The sequence below is a fragment of the Mustela erminea genome, chromosome 2 (assembly GCF_009829155.1).
Source record: "Mustela erminea isolate mMusErm1 chromosome 2, mMusErm1.Pri, whole genome shotgun sequence".
Lineage (NCBI taxonomy): Eukaryota > Metazoa > Chordata > Mammalia > Carnivora > Mustelidae > Mustela > Mustela erminea.
In genome coordinates, this window is record NC_045615.1 from 92,041,153 (window position 1) to 92,063,585 (window position 22,433).

At 33.3% G+C, this 22,433-nt stretch overlaps 1 pseudogene; it reads right to left on the reverse strand.

Moving 5' to 3' along the window:
- Positions 1-422: 422 nt before the first annotated feature.
- Positions 423-862, reverse strand: LOC116583513 (annotated as a pseudogene).
- Positions 863-22,433: the final 21,571 nt, after the last annotated feature.

The window sequence follows — 22,433 nt, forward strand, 5'->3', positions numbered from 1 at the left end:
TTCTCATCACTTGGCATATGCCTAAAGAATAATATTTTTGTTTGCTTTGATTATTATGCAAAGCCACAAGGCAGATTTTGTATTAAAAGAAATTTGCTAAAGAACTTTAGGGAAAAATCATGGCTCTTACAAAGTAACCACATGTTGGACAGGTGTTTATTTAAAACATTCGTTTGAATACATATGAGGTAGAGAGAATAGGATTACAGATCTATCCTGCTTGTAAATTCATCATTCCATTATTTAAATAATATTTGCCAACCTGAAAAATACACTAATTTTTGCCTTTATCAAGCAATTTTATCTTTTCTATCACCATCATCTATCATTTATTATCTATCATATATCTATCTATCATCCATCTATCTATCTATCATCTATCTATTTTACAAGTGAGGTGATTTATTAACCCAGCATTTTTTCTAATGCTTCTTGTTGGCATTTGCCGCCTCTCTGGTGATTTTATCTAGATCTCTGTCCCTCAGATGTCAGTTTGCCACCCCCACATCCATCGTTTCCTGTCATTTTCAACCCCTCTAGGGCGGAGGGCCATGCAGGCCACACTCCTGGAGCCTCTGCTGAAATTGCTAGAATGACCCTATTTCTGACATCCCCTATAGGTCTTGGTCAAGGAGCTGACCACAGTGCCACCTTGGTGGTACAGGTGCTGTGTTGTGGAAGCAGCTCCTTTGTAGAACTGGTTCTCATTGTAAGCCAGTTTGACAGTATCTACCCATTCAGGGACTTCCAGCTTCCTAGCCTTTTTGAGGAAGGTTGCCAGAGCTCTGACAAACACCTGCTGGTTCATGTCTTTTACAGTAACTCTGGGCATCATGTGGCCTCTGTATTGCCAGCCAGGGGAAAGGCCAAACTGTTTTATTAATGTAGACTATATTTTCTTGCTCTGTGTAACATGCATAGACAGCATTCAGCTATTTATAAGTAATCTCATTCTCACACTTAATTTGAATACCATAAATTGATGATTTAGAGATATGTGGGGTAACCTAATTCCAGAGCACAACTTGTGACAGTTAAAATATTGTGTAGTAGCAATCTCCACTGATCTAAGACGAAACAGTATTAACGATGTGGAAGGCTTTCAACCATCCTGTGAATTTCAATGTGATATTTTTATTTCCCACCTCAACACTAAAGTCATTTTAAAGCTCTTGATCAACATGTAAGCTCTTTGAGGGCAGGGGCCTTGTCCAACTTGCACATGTCTGTATACAAAGTCCTTAGGATGCTACCTGGTTCAATACATACCTGCTTAATAAGTAAGTGAGTGCATGAAAAAGAAAATCTAAATATTTATCTAGAATTTCAGGGTATGTGTGTGCATGAATATGTCCATGCATGTGTGTGTTTGAAAGAGAGAAAGACAAAGAGAAACTGAGTATTCACCGAGACTCCATTTTTTTAACATTAAAAACTATTCTGTCTTCAAAAGTTCAGTGAAATCTTTCTTTTTATAAGAATTGCTGAGTTGATGATTTGGAATGATAAATTCTGATTGTGTTTCTTTGTTGAATAGTTGTATCTTCCGAGAGTTTGCATCAACGGTGTTTATTGAACATCTGCTCTGTGCCCACAGGGACTCTGAGAGGGACTAGGGATATAAGGTGGAAAAGTTTATATGTTTATCTCATTATTTTCATAGTATGATAAATAAATGTTGTCTTAAATTAACTGCTTCAGCAAGTAGTAATATTTTAAGGTATTTCCTAAGGAGTTTTAAAAAAAGAAAACAGTCACTAGAGTGAGAAGCATTGTTATTAGATTCAGTTAGTTCTTTTCCATTACAATAGTTTAGGTTTCTTTTTCAGGTCTCCAAACAATTAACAAGATAATAGGTGAGACAGAAGAAATGTTGACCCCTTGATTTCATCCCCACTGTTGGTCTTAATAATGCTTTCATGAGTTACTCAGTATGACTGTTGAGATAAATCCAGATACATAAAAAGTGTCTCATTTCTGTGTATAAAACCAGCCAATGCAATGAATAAAATGGGTGTACTTAGGAAAAGAAATCAAGAAATACTTACTTTTTATTGTGACAATAACTGCAAGATAGCAGAACTTTCTAAAAACCAACATAGATTTGTTTTTTCAATCAAGTTGCCTAGATAAGTAATGATTCAAACTTAGAAGAGCTTCTGTGCTATGCTGGTCTGAATGGAGAAAATAGATGCACAGATCATAAATTAATGCCTGGAAACAGACCATGAACTTTTGCCAGCAACAGCTAATTTGCAACAATGGGGGCTTGGTGAAAATGACAGTTTCTGTCGGCATGGGGAGGCAAGCAGAGCCATTTGAGAGGATGGAGAGCATTGTGCCTGCCAATTGATGTTGGCAGGGGATTGTCAACCCACTGAGTACCAGGACTCATCAGCATATTTAATGTTATGAGCATAGACATTGTCTTTAAAAACATAAGCCATGAGAGGGCAATGTGGGCTGCAGACTGCAGAGAATAGCATTTCAGGCAGGTGGATGGCACAAACACTAATTCAAGTTGTGGCAAGTGGGAAATAGAAATAGAAAGGGGTCAGATACAAGGAGAAAGAGGTGAAAAGCCCAAAGTAAAAACTAAAAGTAACAAATGTTCAATGCGAAAAAGAGAAAAAGACAAATAATAGAAATTGCAGAAAAGCACAAAGGGAATAAAAGTTATTCTACCACTATCACCACGAATAGTACTGTTAAAACTTTATTGTAAGATTCTTTCAGTATTTTTAGCTCAAGAACTTAAAATAACTTTCAAAAGTGGCATTAAGAGTTATATTGGACAGATCTATTATAATGAAGATAATATTAACGTTCCCCACATGTCTTATATTATGAGCTAATGTATAAGTTAGAATAGTTTCAGCCTACTAGAACTATCAAAAATGTTATGGAGACCTTCTACTAATTTATAATCTTACCTACATGACAGCAAACGTATTTTGAGAAGAGTTGCCCATGTGTATATATTGATAGAAATTAATGAGACTATAAGCCAGTTATAATTACATTACATCCCTCTGTTTCAAAATACTTGTGAATAGGTGTTCTATGTCACAAAATAATCTTTCAGTTGTTCAGTAAACAATCTTACAAACTTTTATATATGTCATACTTTTCATTCAGTATTGAATATATAAGTAATAATATGTAATCAGGTATACTGGGATAAAATCACAAAGCAATAACTGATGAGTTTTCATACTTTGGGTTCCTGCAATTCCTTTACCTATTGAAGTTACAATTTTTCCTAGAAAAACTATACTTGTGGAACCAGTGATCCCCATCTGCCCCACAAATTTTCCATTCTCAAATCCAGAAACAGTGAGGATACTCTTTCTAAGGAGAGATGAAAAGAGGTTAGAGAAAGAGTAAAAGTGGACTCTGGGGGCTTTGCAGAAGTGGAATGAGATTCTGCAGTGTAACAGGATACCTGATTGGGATGCTGAAAGAAGGTTGGAGTGGGAGCTGATCTTTCCACATTCTTTGCATCCCAGAATATCATGGGAAAACACACACACACACACACACACACACACACACACACACACACATACACACAAATTTTCCAATAGATCCAACAAAGTTTCAGGCTTTAGGTAAGAGAAAGAAGCTATTGAGAGGCTCAAGGATACGATGAGGGTGAACTACAACAACAGCAAATATAAATACTAAATTGAACAAGTGTCTTTTACATCTTCGGAACAGACTCCATGGACTCTGGAAGGGGAGAGGATGGCCTCAGGTCTACCGACCCTGCACCAAAACTGACTCCATAATGGTTAAATTACGGGGGTTTGGTCATCAAGTAGAATAGAGCTTGAATTTTTTTTTTTTTTTAAATCCAGTTACAAAGTAGAAAAAATAACTTCAGTTGCCCCCTTGGGTATCCAAACTCAACAAACCTGTATACTTCTAGGGTATTTTAAAGTTGATACTTAACATTCTTAATTAACCTTACAATAACTATATTGTGGGTATTATTAGTCCTTGCTTCTTAATCATTCATCATTAAAACTGTATTAAGGCTATTAAGTGCCTAAATCTGTATTAGCTTCCAGATATTTCCTGTAATACTAGATTCTTGTGCCTTACCCAACATCTACTGGGCTCAAATTAACACTAACAATTTTAATGTCAACATTCTAGATGGTGGAATCTGACAGCTACTTACATTTCAGCATGTAGATACCTCACGTGCATGCAGATGCAATCTGGAAATGTGGGGCTATTTTATGGAGTGACTAGTGGGGCTTGGGAGCTAGTAGATAAAAGTTCTACATGGAATAAACAATTCTGAAAAACATAGTCTGTAGGGTTTTAGAATCTCTTGGAATTTACTGAACCTCAATTGTACATAGCAGTGACCAGCCTCTTTCTTTATGTCATTCTCCCCAGTTCCTCAACCTACTCCTTCCCAAATAAAATATCCATACACAAGTGTGGTATATGATGATGTTTGTCTATATGTTGGAAGGAGAGAGGCTATGGCACTAATTTAACAAACCCAATATAATGCATGGTCTCAGGAGGCTAATGGTTTGTGAAAAAGATCTTCAAGGTGTATATTAGAGAAGTTTAGACACCTTTTTTAATTTAAATTCAGTTATCCAAGGTATAGTACATCGTTACATAATGTTCAATGTTTCATTGGTTGTTCAATGTTCAATGATTCATTAGAGTATATCACCCAGTGCTCATCACAGACACTGTTTTTGAGGCTAAATAACTATTGAGAGGTATAGCCAGAATTGGAACCAGGACAGCACATTCTCAAAATATGTTCTTTCCAATATAAAATGGAAATAACCTATGATGCTATTGCTTATGTTGCAGTGTTTTTTGTTTTTGTTTTTCTTAAAGATTATTTATTTATTTATTTATTTGAGAGAGAGAGTGCACAATTTGGGGAACAGAACACAGGGGAAGGGAGAGAGAAAGGGAAAAGAATCTCAAGCAGACTCCATGCTAAGCTCAGAGTCCCTTGCAGGACCCTGAGATCATGACCTGAGTGGAAAACAAGAGTTGGAAGTTTAACCTACTGAGCCACTGAGATGCCCCTATTGCAGTAGTGTTAAAATTTTCCTTATTAAGTATATTTCCTTAAAAATAGGAAGTGAAGCTGATGGGATATAATATCAAATGATTTAGGTTGAGATGTTTGGTAGTGGGTTCCAAGGAAGGAAGTTTGGATCAAGAGCCTCAGTAAGAGGGTCTTGGAAAATAAGAACAAAAATAAATTCTGCTCAGTTTGCAGAGGAGATGAAGTAATGAAGAAAGACACCAAAGAATTCACATAAACAATTTAGACTTTCAAATCCAAATAACAATTTCTTTCCATCTAAATATTAAAAATAGACACAAGATAAAAAGGTCCTTGAAACTACAAAATTAATTAGTCTTAAGATCTCTACTAGAACTTCGGTGGTATGGCTATGTATTCCATTGCTTCTGCCGACAATTTATGGACAACTTACTAGGGATTGTAAAGAAAGAATATTTTCCAAAATTAATATATCTACCTTTAGTTTACATATTTGAATTCCAACATAATTAACAACACATGATGATATTTTGAAATGTAAGCACTATCCATGTCATTTTCCTTCAAAGATTCATTTTTATCATTATTGAAGTATAGTTACCACACAATATTATATTAGTTTCAGGTATAAAACATAGAGTTTGAAAATTCTATACATTACTTAATGCTTACCATGGTAAGTGTAGTCACCATCTGTCACCATACAATGTTATTACAATATTATCAAATATAAGACCTGTGCTGTACTTTTCATTCCTGTGAATTATTTATTTTATAACTGGCAGTATGTGCCTCTTAATCCCCTTACCCTATTTTGCCCATTCCCTAGCTCCTTCCCCTTTGGCAACTACCAATTTGTTCTTTATATCTATGAGTCTGTTTCTGTTTTGTTTGTTCATCTATTTGCTTTTTAGATTCTACTTGTAAGTGAAATCCTATGATATCTTTCTTTCTATATCTGACTTATTTCAATTAGCATAATATACTCTCAGTCCATCCACATTGTTGCAGATGGTTCAATCTCATTCTTTTTATAAGACTGAATAATATCCATTGAATATATCCTACATCTTCTTTATCTATTCATCCATCAATTGATCCTTAGATTGCTCCCGTCTCTTGGCTATTATAAACAACGTTGCAATAAACACAGGATGCATATAGCTTTTCAAATTAATGTTTTGGTTTCCTTTGGATATATATCCAATTGTGGAATGCCTGAATCATATGGTATTCCTATTTTTAATTTTTTGAGGAAACTTCATACTGTTTTCCACAGTGACGGCACCAATTTACATTCCCACCAATAGAACACAAGGGTTACCTTTTCTCCATATCCTCACCAGTGCTTATTTCTTATCTTTTTTTATATTGGCCATTCTGAGGGGTGTGAGGTGGTATTTACTATGATTTTGATTTACATTTCCCTGTTGATTAGTGATGTTGAGCATCTTTGTGTGTGTGTGTGTGTGTGTGTGTGTTGGCCTTCTGTATGTTTTCTTTGGTAAACTATCTTTTCAGATCCTCTACCCATGATTTTATTGGATTTTTGTTGTTGTTCTGTTGTTGAGTTGTATAACTTCTTGGGTTTGTCATATATGGCCTTCGTTATGTTGATGTATGTTCCCTCTAAATCCTTTTTGTTGAGAGTTTTTATCATGAACAAATTTATTTTGTCAAATGGTTTTACTGCATCTGTTGAGATAATCATGTGGTATTTATACATCCTCTTGTAAATGTGATGTTTACATTGATTTGTTAACAATGAACTGCCTTGTATGCCAGGAATAAATCCTACTTGATTGTGGTCAGTAGTCCTTTTAATATATTGTTGAAAGTGGTTTGCTAATATTTTGCCGAGAATTTTTGTATCTATGTTAATCAAGGATATTGGCTTGTAGCTTTCTTTTTTGTAGTCTCTTTTACTGATTTTATCAGAGTAATGCATGCCTCATAGAATAAATTAGAAATTTTCCTTCTTTTATTTTGTTTTTATTCTTTTTTTTTCATTTTTTTTGAATAGTTTGAAAATAATGGGAATTAAATCTTCTATAAAAGTTTGGTAGAAATCACCTGTAAATCCAGCTGGTCTTGGATGTTTGTTCGCTGGGAGATTTTTGTTATCAATTTTATTACTAGTAATTAGTCTTTCTAAATTTTCTATTATTTGTAGTTCAGTTTTGAAGAAATGTATATTCTTAGGAATTTACCCAGTTTTTCTAAGTTGTTTGATTAATTATAATTTTCATATAATCTTTCATAATAGTCTTTTATAATTCCTTGTATTTCTGTGGTGTCAGCTATTATTTTTCCTCTTTCATTTCTGATTTTGCTTATTTGAATCCTCTCTTTCTCTCTCTTTTTTTTATGAGTTTGGCTAAAGGTTTATCAATTGTTGGTTTCTCTGATATTTTCTATTGTTTTTCTTTTTGTTCCTTATTTCATTTATTTATACTCTAATATTTATTATATCTTTCCATGTACTAACCTTGGGTTTTGCTTTTTTCCATTTAGGCATAAAGTATAGTTTGTTTACTTGAGTTTTTTCTTATTTCTTCAAGTAGGCCTTTATTGCTATAAAGTTCTCTCTTAAAACTGCTTTAGCTCCATCACGAAGAATTTGAACCATTTTGTTTAAATTTTTATTTGTCTCCAGGTATTTTTTTGTTTCCTCTTTGATTTCTCCATCAACCCATTGGTTGTTTAGTAGTATACTGTTTAGCCTTTATGTGTTTGTGTTTTTTCCAATTGTTCATTGTTATTGATTTCTAGTTTCATAACATTGTGATCAGAAAAGAGGCTTGGTATGATTTCAATCTTCTTAAATTTTTGAGACTTCTTTTGTAACTTATCATGTGGTCTATCCTGGAGAATGTTCCATGTGCACTTGAAAAGAATACGTATTTTGTTGTTTTGAGTGGAATGTTCTGTATGTATCTGGTAAGTCCATCTGGTCTAATGTGTCAGGCAAAACCACTTTTTTCTTATTGATTTTCTCTCTGGCTTATTTTTCCATTGATGTAAGTGATATGTTAAAGGCCTCTACTATAATTATATTACTGTCAATTTCTCACTTTATATCTATTAATACCTGCTCTATATATTTAGGTGTTCGATGTTGGGCACATATATTTTCACAGTTGTTATATTCTCTTGTTGGGTTGATTCTTGTGTTATCGTGTTGTTCTTTGTCTCTTGCTATAGTCTTTGTTTTAGGGCCTATTTTGTCTGATATAAACATTGCTAAACCAACATTTTTTTTTTAACTATCATGTGAATGGTATATATTTTTCCATCCCTTTACTTTCTTGAGAGAGAGAGACAATGAGAGAGAGCATGAGAGACGAGAAGGTCAGAGGGAGAAGCAGACTCCTCACGGAGCTGGGACCCCGATGCGGGACTCGATCCCAGGACTCCGGGACCATGACCTGAGCCGAAGGTGGTCGCCCAACCAACTGAGCCACGCAGGCGCCCCAGGTGGGTCTCATTTTTTAATCCATTTAGTAACCCTTGTCTTTTGATTGGAGTATTTAGTCCATTTACCTTTAAAGTAATTATTGGTAGGTATGTACTTCTTGCATTTTGTTAATTGCTTTGTTGTTTTGTAGTTCTCTGTTTTTTTCTTTACTTGCTCTCTTTCCTTATGTTTTAATGGCTTTCTTTAGTGTTACATGTGGATTCATTTATCTTTATTTTCTGTGTATCTACTATAGGTTTTTGAGTTATGATCTGCAGTTTATATATAGTATTCTATGTGTATAACAGGTTGAGGATGCACAGTGTGGGATATGATCCCCTTGCTCCTCTATACTTGTGATATTGTTCCTGTCTGTAGTTAGTCATGCCAGGGTTTTTGGATCCCTGCTGCTTCTCTACCCCTCCTACCCTTTTCAATGTGTCCTTCTCTGTACACATAGCTGTAGAAAATTTGTTCTTCCTGTCTTCAGGTTGTTTTCAGAGTTAGTTGCAATACATGTAGTTGTTGCCTCTGTGTGCCTTTTCATACTCAGAGTATTAGAGTCTTCTTATAAGCCTTGATATCACAATTAAAAGTCTGGTGGATATCTTGAAGCTGTAGCTGGATGAATTCAAGTGCTCCTACCTGATTTCAGCCAGAACAGCCTGACTTTAATATGTTGCACTAGAACATAGAAACATTTTAATAAAATAATTAAAAAATAAAAAATGAAGTGATTAAAATGATGATATTAACTGAAAGAAACATGTCATTTACATTTAAAATAATTGAGACAAAATTATAAATCTAGATTTATGAAAAATTTTAAGTCTTTGGCTTGATTTGCAAAGTAACTAAAAGAAACTCGCTATGTGATTGGTACTGGAAGAATATGCACAATTAAACAACAAACATGACATACTAGCAATCTATGATTAAGCATTTTATATAAAAGATAGGTTAAAATTAGGGATGTTCCATAGTTTCAATGACTAGGATTTTAACAAATTCCATCCACACTTATTGAGCCACTTCCTGTGTCAATCACTTTCTGACAAATAGGTCCAGACAAATAGTGAACAAAATGTCTTCATGGAATATTCTAGTGGAGAAAAGGAGACAACAGTAAGAAAGACAATAAATGGGAGAAGGTAGTGGGATTATGGACATTGGGGAGGGTATGTGCTTTGGTGAGTGCTGTGAAATGTGTAAACCTGGTGATTCACAGACCTGTACCCCTGGGGATAAAAATATATGTTTATAAAAAATAAAAAATTAAAATAATAATAATAATAATAAAAAGAAAGACAATAAATAAATTATATATTAGGTTGTGCATTCATTTCTTATGGCTACTGTAATAATTTACCACAAATCTGGTGGCTCAAAACAATGTGGATTTATTCTTTTATACTTCTGGAAAACACATGTCTGAAGGGATAAAGGCAAGGTTTCAGTGGAACTCAATAGGAGAATCTTCTTCCTTTCTTTTTCTAGCTTCTGGGGATGACCTGCATTATTTAATTCATGACCCATTTTTCATATCACTCCAATCTCTATTGTCATCACATTTTCTCTTCTGCATTGAAATATTCCTCTTTCTCCATCTTATGTATGCATGTGATTGCATTTAGGGCTTGATCCATATGAATAATCCAGTGTAATATCCTCAGCTCAAAATCTTTAATTTTATCATATCTGCAAAGTTCCTTTTGTCACATACAGTATTCACAGGTTCCAAGGAATAGAAATGGGTATATTTAAGAGGTAATCACCACATGTGATGTAAAAGAAAAAAATATCATTTAGGATATGAGAGACTGAGAGCTTTGATATACTATTTTTAAGTAATGTCTTCAAAGTAAGCTTCATTGAGTAAAAAACAATCGACCAAAACCTAAAAGTAGGCAGAAAGTGGTTATGTGAATAATCAAAGCAGAGCACAGCAAGCAGAAGTAATAGAGTTTAAGGAGGTATGTCCATGTGTCCATAGTTGAATAAAAAAAAAAAGGTGGGGAGAGGCAGGTCAGAGAGTAAATTGGGGTGTTATGTGGGATTTTTAAGGAAATTAGAAATTATTCTGAATGAAATGAGGAGCTATTTCAGGTTTAGTGGTTGAGAGGTGATATGATTTAATGTATAATAGGATCACTCTGGCTACCGAATTGGAAGTATAATAAGTGAGACAAGAGTGAAAGAAGGGAAACCTGTCAGAGAGATATTACAGAAAACTGAGAAAGATATTATAGCTTGTACCAGACTGGTATGAATGAAGATGGCAAGAGGTGTTCAGATTCTGGTTATGTTTTGAAGACAGTGCCAACGTAATTCATTGACAGAGTGAAGGTAGTATAAGAGAAAAACTAAGGAGAAAAAACAACTCCAAAGTTTTTGAGCATTAGATAAAGACTGTAAAAGGATAGATTTGAGAATAAGGTTGAAATTCATCTTTGGATGCATGTGTTAGTTTGAGATTTCTGTTAGGCAACTGAGTAGAAATGTAGAGTAGCCACCACTTGAGGAAGTAGTGTTTTCAGGAGAGATCCATGCTTTCAGAGAGTTTCAGAAAAATAGTGGAGGACATACAGAATTTTGCTAATAATACTCCATGAATTCTAGAGGATATATTAGATGGGTTTCACAATTTGAGGATGAGTCAAAGAACAGGACAAAATAGGAGATATGACAATTCCTGCATGGGGTGAAGTCTAAAAATAAGGTGTAAAATGGGACTCACTCTTGTTGCTTTTTAAGGAAGAAATAAATTTACCCAAAGGGTATATTGATAAGGTTTATGTCAGGTAATCAAATAATATATTGACCATTCTTGGATGGTCTTTGGGACTAAAGAAAGCACTATAATTCCTGGGATAACAAGCCCAAACTAGGACTATTTCAGGCAAGCTAGGACCCATTTTCTTCCTATGTTAAGAGTATCTAGGAAAATTAGATTTTATTCTGAATGCATTGTCTTCTTTTGGTCCCTGGTGATGGAAGTAAATGGTATTAGGGTGAGTGGTCTTGGTCCCAAATGCAAGATCCACTTTTTCTTTTTTTTAAGATTTTATTTATTTATTTGACACAGAGAGACATAGCAAGAGAGGGAACACAACAGAGGAAGTGAGAGAGGGAGAAGCAGGCTCCCTGTGGAGCAAGGAACCTGATCTCGATCTCAATCCCAGGAACTTTGGATCATGACCTGCCGAAGGCAGATGCTTAACGACTGAGTCACCCAGGTACCCCAAGATCCACTCTTTAACTCTTTTAGGGGTACAGCAGATTTTTCAAAAGTTTCCCCTTTGATTTAGGCTGCTTATATTGAGGAAGCCTGATTTTAATCCCAGCGCATGGTGCTAAGTGTTGATCTAACTGACAGGATTACTTGGAGAAAATATGACTCCCTCTAAAAGATGATTGATGAAGTTGAGGACATCTGGAAAATGTACTCGGCTTAGCTTGTGTTTCCTCTGGATCCCTGTGGTTATAAGGTGGAAGGCCTTGGGGAAGCATGGTCTTGTTCCCAGTGTATAGGTTCACACGGAATATGTGTCTATACTTAGACTTATGCTTATTAGTGCACACTATTACTTCATATAATCTAATTCAGCCTAACTAAATTAAGTCATTCAAAGTGTGCACTAAGTTCTTAATTTCAATGATGACATAAGTTATTTTTAGACATTCCAATGGGTACTTTTCTAAATCTTTTTGCTATTTTTTTCATAACAGGTTTTATTTTCATTATAACATATTTCTTTTTTATATCTTTAATCATTTTAAAATGTAAGTTATTTATGGTCTCTTTTGGGTTGCTTCATCATCTCCAGTTCTTGAAACGAGTGCCAATCCTCCTCTATTTATTTTGTCTGTCACTCACTCTCTTTAGATTGAATGGATCCCACTTTCTTTTCTTTTCTTTCCCTTTCCTTTCCTTTCATTTTTTTCTTTTCTTTCTTTCTTTTTTTTTAATTCTTTCTCTTTCCTCCCTCTCTCTCTCCCTCCCTATCTCTCTCTTTCTCTTTTTTAATCTTTTAGCTCTTTAACAGCTACTTTTTGTGTGAATCTGTGTCTGAGAGGTAGGGTCCCATATCAAGCCTGAGAAGGGTAAGTTGTTACTTAGTTTTGTTTCCTGTGTGACTCACATGAGACCTGGGATGAGGAATTTTCCTTGAAAAGCAGTTTACATTTATTTCTATAGAATATATCAGAGGGTTTGTCCTAAACTTGGCTTGATCTAGTTTTCTTGGTGATGTTAATTTTTAGGCTAGCAATTCCCTCAAGATATTCTACATTCTAAATTCACATGTAGTTCGGGCCTGTGTTTTTAGTTATTTATGTCTCCAGCCATGGACGGAGGCATACTTCCCCACTACTGCCCTGAGCCAGTTGTCTAACCTTCAGGTAGCAGTTCTCTAATCATTGTTCACTACTCACCCTTTGGTACCTTTAGTGTTCTTGATGTGTATGAGGATTCCAATTCCAGCTGCTCATCTTTTTCTGGACCCACAGCCAGTTTACAGTCCTTGTGTAGGCAATAAAGCATATGTCCAGGAGGGCCAACATCTGGTCCATCCTTCCCATAGGTTCCTGAACTGCCTTCTCTACCTATGACTCCTTCTTTATTTTAGGCATTGAGGAGTTCCCTTATATTACATATACAGCTATATAATTATTTTGTAATATTTGGGAGCACATATATTTTTGTAGTGAGAAGGTTGAAGGTAGCTAAGATTCACCAACTTTGTGGTACTGAACTTTCTCCCACTTTTTGTTTGTTTGTTTTGGGTTTTGTTTTGGTTTTACTTCTCCTTTTGGATGTGGCTGGGAAAGAATTACTTCTTTATATATGTTAAATTTACTATAAGCTTGCTTTTAATTTTTAATGATTTTTTTTTACCTGTTTTGGGTTCTTCTGATTTTATTAATGTTTTTCAATCATTTCTACACTGCTAAAGAGTGACTCTGTATGCAAATGTTTTCAAGACAATATTTTTCCACAAAGTAAGTATTTCCACTATGGGAAATACCAATGTAGTAGTCTCATTATTTGATAATTATATGAACATTCAATAAATCCCTACATGAAACCTAATTAGACCACTTACTTCTCAACAAATGTATTTTTTTTAGCAATTGCATTTCTAGATATTTTAGGGAATAAGCCATTATTTAAAACTACTCAGAATCTAAAATATGTTAAATCAGGGAAACTCTTATGGGGAAAATTATTGTGCTATTAAAAATAATGACAAAATGTTTAATCTCTGTTCCTTAATTTTATAAATTCAATTTGCTAATTACATTAATGTTAGCACCCTGTGTCAGAATAGATGTGATGCAAAGCAATGTTAAATCTTATTGAAATAAACAGTAAAGATAAAAATCCTCATCACAAAGGTAACTATCTGTGTAATAGCATGAGAATTATGTGCTTTGAATATTTTTAAAAATTCCCATTAACAATTTATTTGTTCAAGTCATATTTGATTTTAGAAAAATAGAATACATTTTAAAATTTTAACTTACCAATTGAAGTGGATTACAAAAATATTTGACATTAATTCTATATTTTGAACCCTGTAACAGATAGTGTAAACTGAATCATACTTAAGCTTTAAACTTTTAAGCTTTAAGAAAAAAAAAAAAACAAACTTCTGACTATTAAGATCATTAGAAAACATTGTGACAAAATAGAGAAAAAGAAAATACTGTAGACCAGAATATGAAAAAATAGCATAGGGTAAAGAAAAAATATAACAGTATTTCAAAACCTTATTTAAATATGACATAAAAATTTTAAAGGAGACTATAATTTCAGACATAGCAAATATAGCAAATGATACATCATACAACCAGTCAAGAAGGTACTCCAATTTAAGAATAATATGGTGGGTGTGAATCTCTTTTTAAGGATGTCCGTGGTCCTTATAAGTGATGTTAATCATCAATATCATCATTTTCTCATTAAGGTTATTATAATCATTTTCATCATCATTAAAGGAGCTGGGGATATAAAGGAAAAAAACAAAATAAAACAAAACAAAACAAAAAACAAACAAACAAACAAAAACACAACACTACACTTATTTCCCAAGAACCTATTTCAAGTTCTAGTTCTACACAGTTATTAATTATGCGGTGTTGGGTTAGGTCCCTAAATCCTCTGCATTTTTTTGTTTCTAAAAAACAGTGATAATAATGCCTGACTTACTAAACTCACAGTGATACAGGAATCAATTTTAAAAATGCATCCTAAAACACCTCAAAAGAATGATGTTATATTTTCATTAAAGAAGAAAAGAGAATCGAGTCCCTTTTATATGCCTAGAATTTGAGTTTTATGTTAGAACAACTTCAAAGAATAAAATAATTTCATTTTATCCAATATAATATATCTAAAATGTAGCACCATTTTTTACTATGTAAACACTTACAATCTTGTTTTTTTCCTGGTTATAAAGATAAAGCAAACTCATCTGGCATATGTAGCATTTCATCACTAAATATAAAGCCATTATTTGGACAAAACTATGTTACTTGCTTCATTAGCAGCAGCAAACTTTTTATATCTATGCTTATTTGGCTGACTTGTCTTCCAGCTGGAGTATTCATTATGCAAAATTTTCAGAAAATATTCATGGGTGACATAATTTCTAAGTCTTTGTGTATATAATAACTGATTTCTGTTGTCACTACACATGATGTATGATATTGGTATGTGTATTCATTGAAAAACAAGTAGCCAACAATGATGAGAAAAAGAGGAGGGTTACTCTGCTTACTTCCAGTGTTGGTTACTTTGGACTCAGTATCTACATATGGCTAGAGGCTACCATACTGGGTGGCATAGATGTAGAATATTTTTAATATAGCCAAAGATCCATCAGAAAACTACTCTAAGGTGTCTGGTCCAAAGATCTCTCATAGGTACAAATTCAGAACCTAATTCAAGGAATTGTACTTTACTTTTACAAAGTTTAGACCCTTTCACCTTTTCTAGGCATCCTTTTAAGTCTCTATAATAAATTGAGTGTCTTTCCCCAAGCATAAGTGCTCACTAGTTGTACAATGATCTGTTGATTCTCTAGTTGTTCTCTTGATCCATAATTCATTCATTCATTCACCATGTAGTTTAACATTTGCCTTGGAATTTAAGGTATTGAAAAAAAAAAAAAGGGAAGTTGTTGAGGATTTTCAAGACAATAAGGATCAAAGAGACATGATCTTTAACTAATGTTAAACTATAAGGGACAAATTCTAAATTTTTTAGTTCTGAATGGCCAAGTTCCAGATCTATTATATTATAAAATTGTACCGCTTCAATTCACTATGATCACATGCATGGCATCTTCATCTGTTTTTTTAATAATAAAACCTAAATTAGTTCACTCCTGATTTTTTATAGCTGTCTATGTTTATAAAATATACTTTCAAGCGAAGTTAATTAAATTTAAGCTTACTGATATATATGGGAATTACTGCCAAAATCAATGATATGTTTTTTCCTTCTGGAAGAACCAAAGAGCACATATTGTGTTGTTTTGAGTAAAGAATGATTTTCAACACAATTTGAGAAAACTGCAATATAAAAGTAAATGTATTTTCAACCACAGATGTACACTATAACTGGATTTCTGCAAAGCCAAACTGAATAAAAATAAAAGTTTTCATCTAGCCAGTTATTTGGCACAATGAAATTCAAACAAAGAAAAAAAATTTTTTTTCTTGACTGAACTTATTGAAACCAGACTGCACGAAGACAGCCTATTTTGTCCTGAAATAAAGTGAGAGTAAATGGGAAACTGTCATTTTATTAAGTTTACATATTTACTACATGGAAAGATCATGGATATGAAGGTTTGATAAATGCTAAATTGCAATTGTAATGATTATACCAAAAAAGAAGATCAAGCATGTTGATCACCTAACCATAAATGTCAATGGAATTGGACCAGGAAGGAAAAAATGAGAAACTAGATCTTGGACCTGATTAAGGAGAAAACATACAAAAGAAGTTAAAAATGATATTTAATGTGAGAACAGCGGTTTTGCTATTTCAGAAAATAAATTGTAAGTAGTAATGAAAATAAATAATTATCTCTCTCTCTGTATACTCTTTTCTTTCTTCCTTCCAAGCTATTCTTACTTTTGTAATCATAGAGGAAGTTGAGTACATAGCTGAAAATGGGTCAGTTGTTCCAGAGCACTTTGTATATCCCCAAATAACCACAAACTGGAGGTCCTGTGGCCTAACAGAAGCTAGAATTGTGAGCACTAAATGAAAAATAATATTTATGGAGGTGGTAGGTTCCAAAAGGTGAGTTATCTTAAGTGAAGCACAAAGATCAGGGCCTTAGAAGCATGAAGAAATACCTGTCAGTTTTGTAAATTTATTCTTGGTTTAATGTTTTTATTTCTTATTCTCTGACAATAAAACTTGTTTTTAATGATACTAAATAATCATAAAGATGTGTGTTTTATATATAGGAAAAAATATGCTTGGGTTTTGATATAATAGATTTTTCTAAGTTCACTTCAAAAAATCATAAAATTGGATCTTTGTAGAAAATCACATATCATTGAGGGATAACAACTATACTAGAAAATATCATACATTGTTTCTCAATAGATATGTTACTGGCATTTAGGTCACAAAAGTTCTTCATTTTGTGGGATTCTTCCATGCATTGAAGTATATCTGATATTCCTGAGCCACAGTGTCCCATAGTGCAGTGATGAAAAATGCCCCTTCTCAACATACACACCAAGTTTCCAAATATTCCCTAGGGTAGGAAGGTGAGCTGGTTTCACCTCCATTAAAGTCAACTAAGAAGGATTATAGAAAAAGAATCTCTGACCATCTGAGGGTATGAGGGTGGTTAGGAGAGGTGTGGGAGAGAAACTTAAAAGATGTTAACAAAATGAATAAGGAACAGATAACTATTTTAGGTCAGTGTTCTTAAAGTCATTTCTCCTCTGTAATTTCTTTACTCACTTGCTGTTCCAGTGATTATTTTTTGATTCTTTCTATCTATCTATCTATCTATCTATCACCTATCTATCTATCACCTATCTATCATCTATCTATCTATCTATTATCTTCTATCTATCTATCATCTATATCATCTAGTGACTTGGTAAATTATTTATGTATGAAAACACACTTATTGCAAAAAGAGAGAGAGAGAAATCAAACACAAGAGGTATATACGATAAAAGTGATGCCCCCCCCATTTTACCACCTCTCCTGTTCTATTCACTAGCAACAATCTCTTTACTTGATTTTAAATAACCTTTCTAAGAATTATGAGTCTGTGTTTTAAACTCATTTCAAGCTTCACTTCTCTGTGTAAGGCTAAATCTATCTACACAGAAAGTTCAAAGATGTTATTGGTTCCATAGCTGGATTAACATGGTTTCATAACTAGATAGAGAAAGTAACATTTCAAGGAGGTAGTGATATAGCTTTTTATGATACTGTCTTCTCCTCCCCTGGGGCTCCCTGACCTCAAACCTCACCTCTCCAGTTTGGGAAAATTGTATTGTGTACATACAGACCAGTCCAATACAACAAGCATTTTTTTTAATTCCTTATATTTTGTAGTAGTCATATGCAAATTCTCTAAGGGAGTGAATGACAGACCTCAAAATGCTGTGTTCAGGTGAATGAACTGACCCTAATAAAACTTGGTAAGAGCAATAACTGTAAGATTGCTGCTGCCACTCCCAACTCCTAACCAATTCTAGTTTAGCCCCAGTGTCATATTATCAGGTGTCTGTGACTCCACAGAATAATCTGATTCAAACAATGGTAGCTAATATCACAAAAGGCTCTTAGAGATAAAAAATTCCAAGTATCTCATTTTATAATTGGAGAAAATATGATCCAAAGTGATGATGATCTGTGCACATTCACTCAATAAGCGTATCCATGATAAATATTCTTGAAAGAGGGTTAAAGGGCATCTAACAACATATGTACATTCTAGACAGACTTTCTAAAGGTGATGTGTTCAATTTGTTTTTGTTTGTTCTTTTCTACTTTATTTATTTATTTTCTTTAAGGATGGTTGGAGAAAATGTAGAGAATTATTTGGAGTGCAAGTGAGGCAAAACAATCATTGGTCTACAAAAAATTTAGAGAGTATATCTTTAACCATGCTGCATAAGCAATTCACCTTTTTATGCTCTCAGTTTATCTTTTTAATTATTGTTCCCATAAGGTCTTCAATTTCAGAATTATAACTTTTTTGTAAAGAAATTTTACTACACATTTTAAAAATTCCATAAGTTTAGGAAGTATGTTGAAATGCTGTATACCCTATAAGCTCACTTCATAAAAACAAAACAAACAAACAAACAAAATCCATATTCTTCATGGTAGAATTGAGAATGATTCACTGTTGATCTACAAGAAAAAAAAACCATTTATACATTTATTATTAACTCCTTGATTATATAGATGAAGAAGTCTCATACAAATGAATAGACTTAATTCATTTTCTCCTAAACAATATCCTTCTCCTTAAAACACTAAATGGGATATTCTGTACAATAGTATAGTTTTATTACAATAAATTACTTTCTGCTAAGAGGCTCCTTAGTAGAAGACTTAGATAATGTGAGTTGCTATCTTGCTACTTTTTCATTTTAAAACAAACATGATCAGGAAAAATGTATGAGTGTATTTTTATTGAACTAAATATTACTTAGCAAAATCTCGAAGCTTTATATGGTCTTTTGTTTTGTATAGCTGTGGCATCTTATTCAACTAAACTACAAATAGGATACATGGAAATTATTTCCTATATCCTTAGGCATCTATTCTCTTCTTGTTAATGCAATGGCTGAGAGGCTCTATTGGGAAAATGAAACATTTTCTCAAATAGGATTAAATGGTTGTATATTTCATTGTTTTGGGGATATAGTAACAGAAGTATCTTCTAATAGCACTTAGTGCTTATTAAATACAAGTTGATGATGGTGATTGATATAGGTCACAGTAGGGATTAGGCTATTATTGTTACATTGCTTGCTTATGCACATTGTGGGAAATATTTATACACTGTAGATATCCCTGAAATATGAGAAAATGTTGATTTACATGATGTACAAAATGCATAGCAATTTAAAAAAATTTCTACTGGTGATCATAACTCATTGTGGTTGTGTTGTCAGTCTCCTTATATTTTGACCCCAAGATGAAAATTTTAGAGTTAAGTGAGTACAGGCAGTATGTCAGGACTTATATCTGAGTAAGAAGTTGTTATGATTAGGGATATGTATTTCAAGGATCATAAATCTTTATTTTTTTATTCTGGCATATCTAAAATAATACTGAGAAATGCATTTTGATTTTCAGCTTTTTTTATTTTTTAACATAGTCTGTTTTAGTTTAAAGGTAGTGACTCCAATATTCTCCTCATCTCGCTGAGCAGATAACCTTGTTCCTATTTTAATGTTACAAAAACAATTAAACATGGATGTGCTCACTTACATCCATTCAATCTCCCAGCTCATTTGCATTTGTATATTCTGGCTTTCTCCAGTTACAATTGCAGGAAACATTATCACTTCTTATCAAATGCTAACCTCTCTTGCTCTGGATGCCCTCTGCTGTTCCTTCTTAAGGATTTTGCATCTTGTTACCCCTCTTTCTTGCAAGATTGTTTTCTCTTCTCTCTATCAATTCAGTTAACAAAGAAATATGCAAAAAACCTCTGATTAAAAAGAAACTAGTAAAAATCCTCATTTCATCTTACTTTTCCCATTTACTTCTGTTTTTCTGATTGTCTTTACAATAAAACCCCTTGAAAAAGTTGTCTTCAATTGCATTTTCACGTCCTCTTCCTCTTCCATTTTATTCCTAAAATCATTCCAAATGACTCCACATTTTGCATTTCATGGAAGCTGCTTTTATAACAGTAGCTTTGCAAAATTTATCAATTGTTTGAGTTATCTTTACCTTTCAACAGCAGTCAACACAGTTGACAACTCTTAAACAATTTCTTCTTTTGACTTTAGTTCTACTATTTTCCTGGGGCTTCTTTCTTCCATTTTGGTTTCTCTTTCTCATTGCTACTTTCTTGTGTTTCTACTGGGCATGTAATGTTGACGAGCCCTAGAGCTCAGTTCTAAGTCCTTTTCTCTGCTTCAAATAATTTTTTCTCTAGATAATTAATCTCATTAAGTTTTTCTCTAGATAATTAATCTCATAATTAATCAACAATGGCTTTAAATAATATCTATATGATCTAAGATTTATTTCTCTGTAATTGAAATATATAGACTCATTTCCAAGAAGTCCATTCAATTCTCTCCCTTGGGTGGGAAATATTCATATTAAATTTAACAGGACCAAACAAAAGTACTTGTTGTCACTCCAAAATGTGCACATTCTGTTGTCTTCTTTGTATCAGTAGATGACACCATTAGCTATCAGGTTGCCCAAGTCAACTAAAAATCATTCTTGATTTCTCTCTTTCTCTCACCATACTATCCAATCCACTAGCAACTCGTGTGATATAACTTCCAAAATGTATCTTGAAAATTTATTCCCCCTTTATTCAACTCTCTACCTAGCAAGCAGAACATTCTTTTAAGAATTTAAAGCCAAGCCAGGTTATATATCTATAGATACATGCCAGTTTAAATACTTTACTTCAGTGACTCCTTATCATCACATAGAATCTTTACATCATGCTTAGGATTTTAATATTTACTTAGAATAAACTTCTGATTCTGGCTATAGAGTCCTGATTTGGTACTTTTACTTCTCTGTGCACATCTTTCTGTGCTTTCATCAAACTGGTATTCCTTGTATCTTAGCATTTTGTAGAAGCTTTCTTCTTTGTACAGAATACTCCTCCCTCTTCCTGGAATATTCTTCCCCTTAATCTTAGAATATCTGGATCTTTCATAAAAGTTAAGCCCAGAGATGTAGTGCTGGTTATACAGACCATTCACAGAGGCCATATTCAGGTCTTAGTTCAAATTTCAGTCATGGAGAGAGGTTTTCTTATCAATGAAGCTAAAAACAAAGGCAAAAACAAAACAACAACAACAAAATACAGAGTAATTTGTGGAATGTGGGAAAGGAGAAATACAGATGAATGACTTCACAACTGTTATCTTTACTTGAAAGCCTCTGTTGATATTTAAAAAAAAAATTGTAAAAATCATTGATTTTGACCCATCTCTCCCCCCAAGAATAAGCTCTACAAAATCATAGAAGTTGATAATCTTGTAAATTACTCTAGTTTCATCCAGATAGAAAACAAGTACGTAAAAATGTATTTGTTGAACAATAAAAAGTAAGTAAATTAAGTAGAAAGAGCATGTAATTTTAAATCAAAGGATTTGAGTTCAGTTCTAGGTCCTTTGGACCCTCTGCAACTTTGAGTAATCTACTGTCCTCTTTAAAACCCAGTTACCTCATCTTTAAAATTGAAATAATAATTCTAATAATAAAATTTCAGTTCTAAAGAAATATTTTGAGTCCTAAATGAGATTCGCATGCACACTTCTCTGTCAAATAAACAAATAAAATCTTAAAAAAAGAAAAAGAAAAGACCTATCCAGGCACTCATAGATTCTAGTATGGCTTCTAATTTCCTACTCTTAAGTAAGTGTAATCATACAAAGACTGCCAGAAACATGATCGATGGGGCCCAGAACAAGCAGATTGATAAACGAAATTTGGAAGAAAAATACTAGTCTAAAAGATTAAAATTTGAAAAGAAAAACAATATACTTACAGAGATAGAAGAATGTATAGAAAACAATAGGAAAAAAAAAAAAAAAGCCCAGGATAGTATTTTTTGAAAGAGAGAAGGAAATTCTTAGAAATTAAGACTATAAACGGTTTTCAAATTTTAAAGATTTTATTTATTTGTTTGTTTGTTTGATAGACAGAGAACA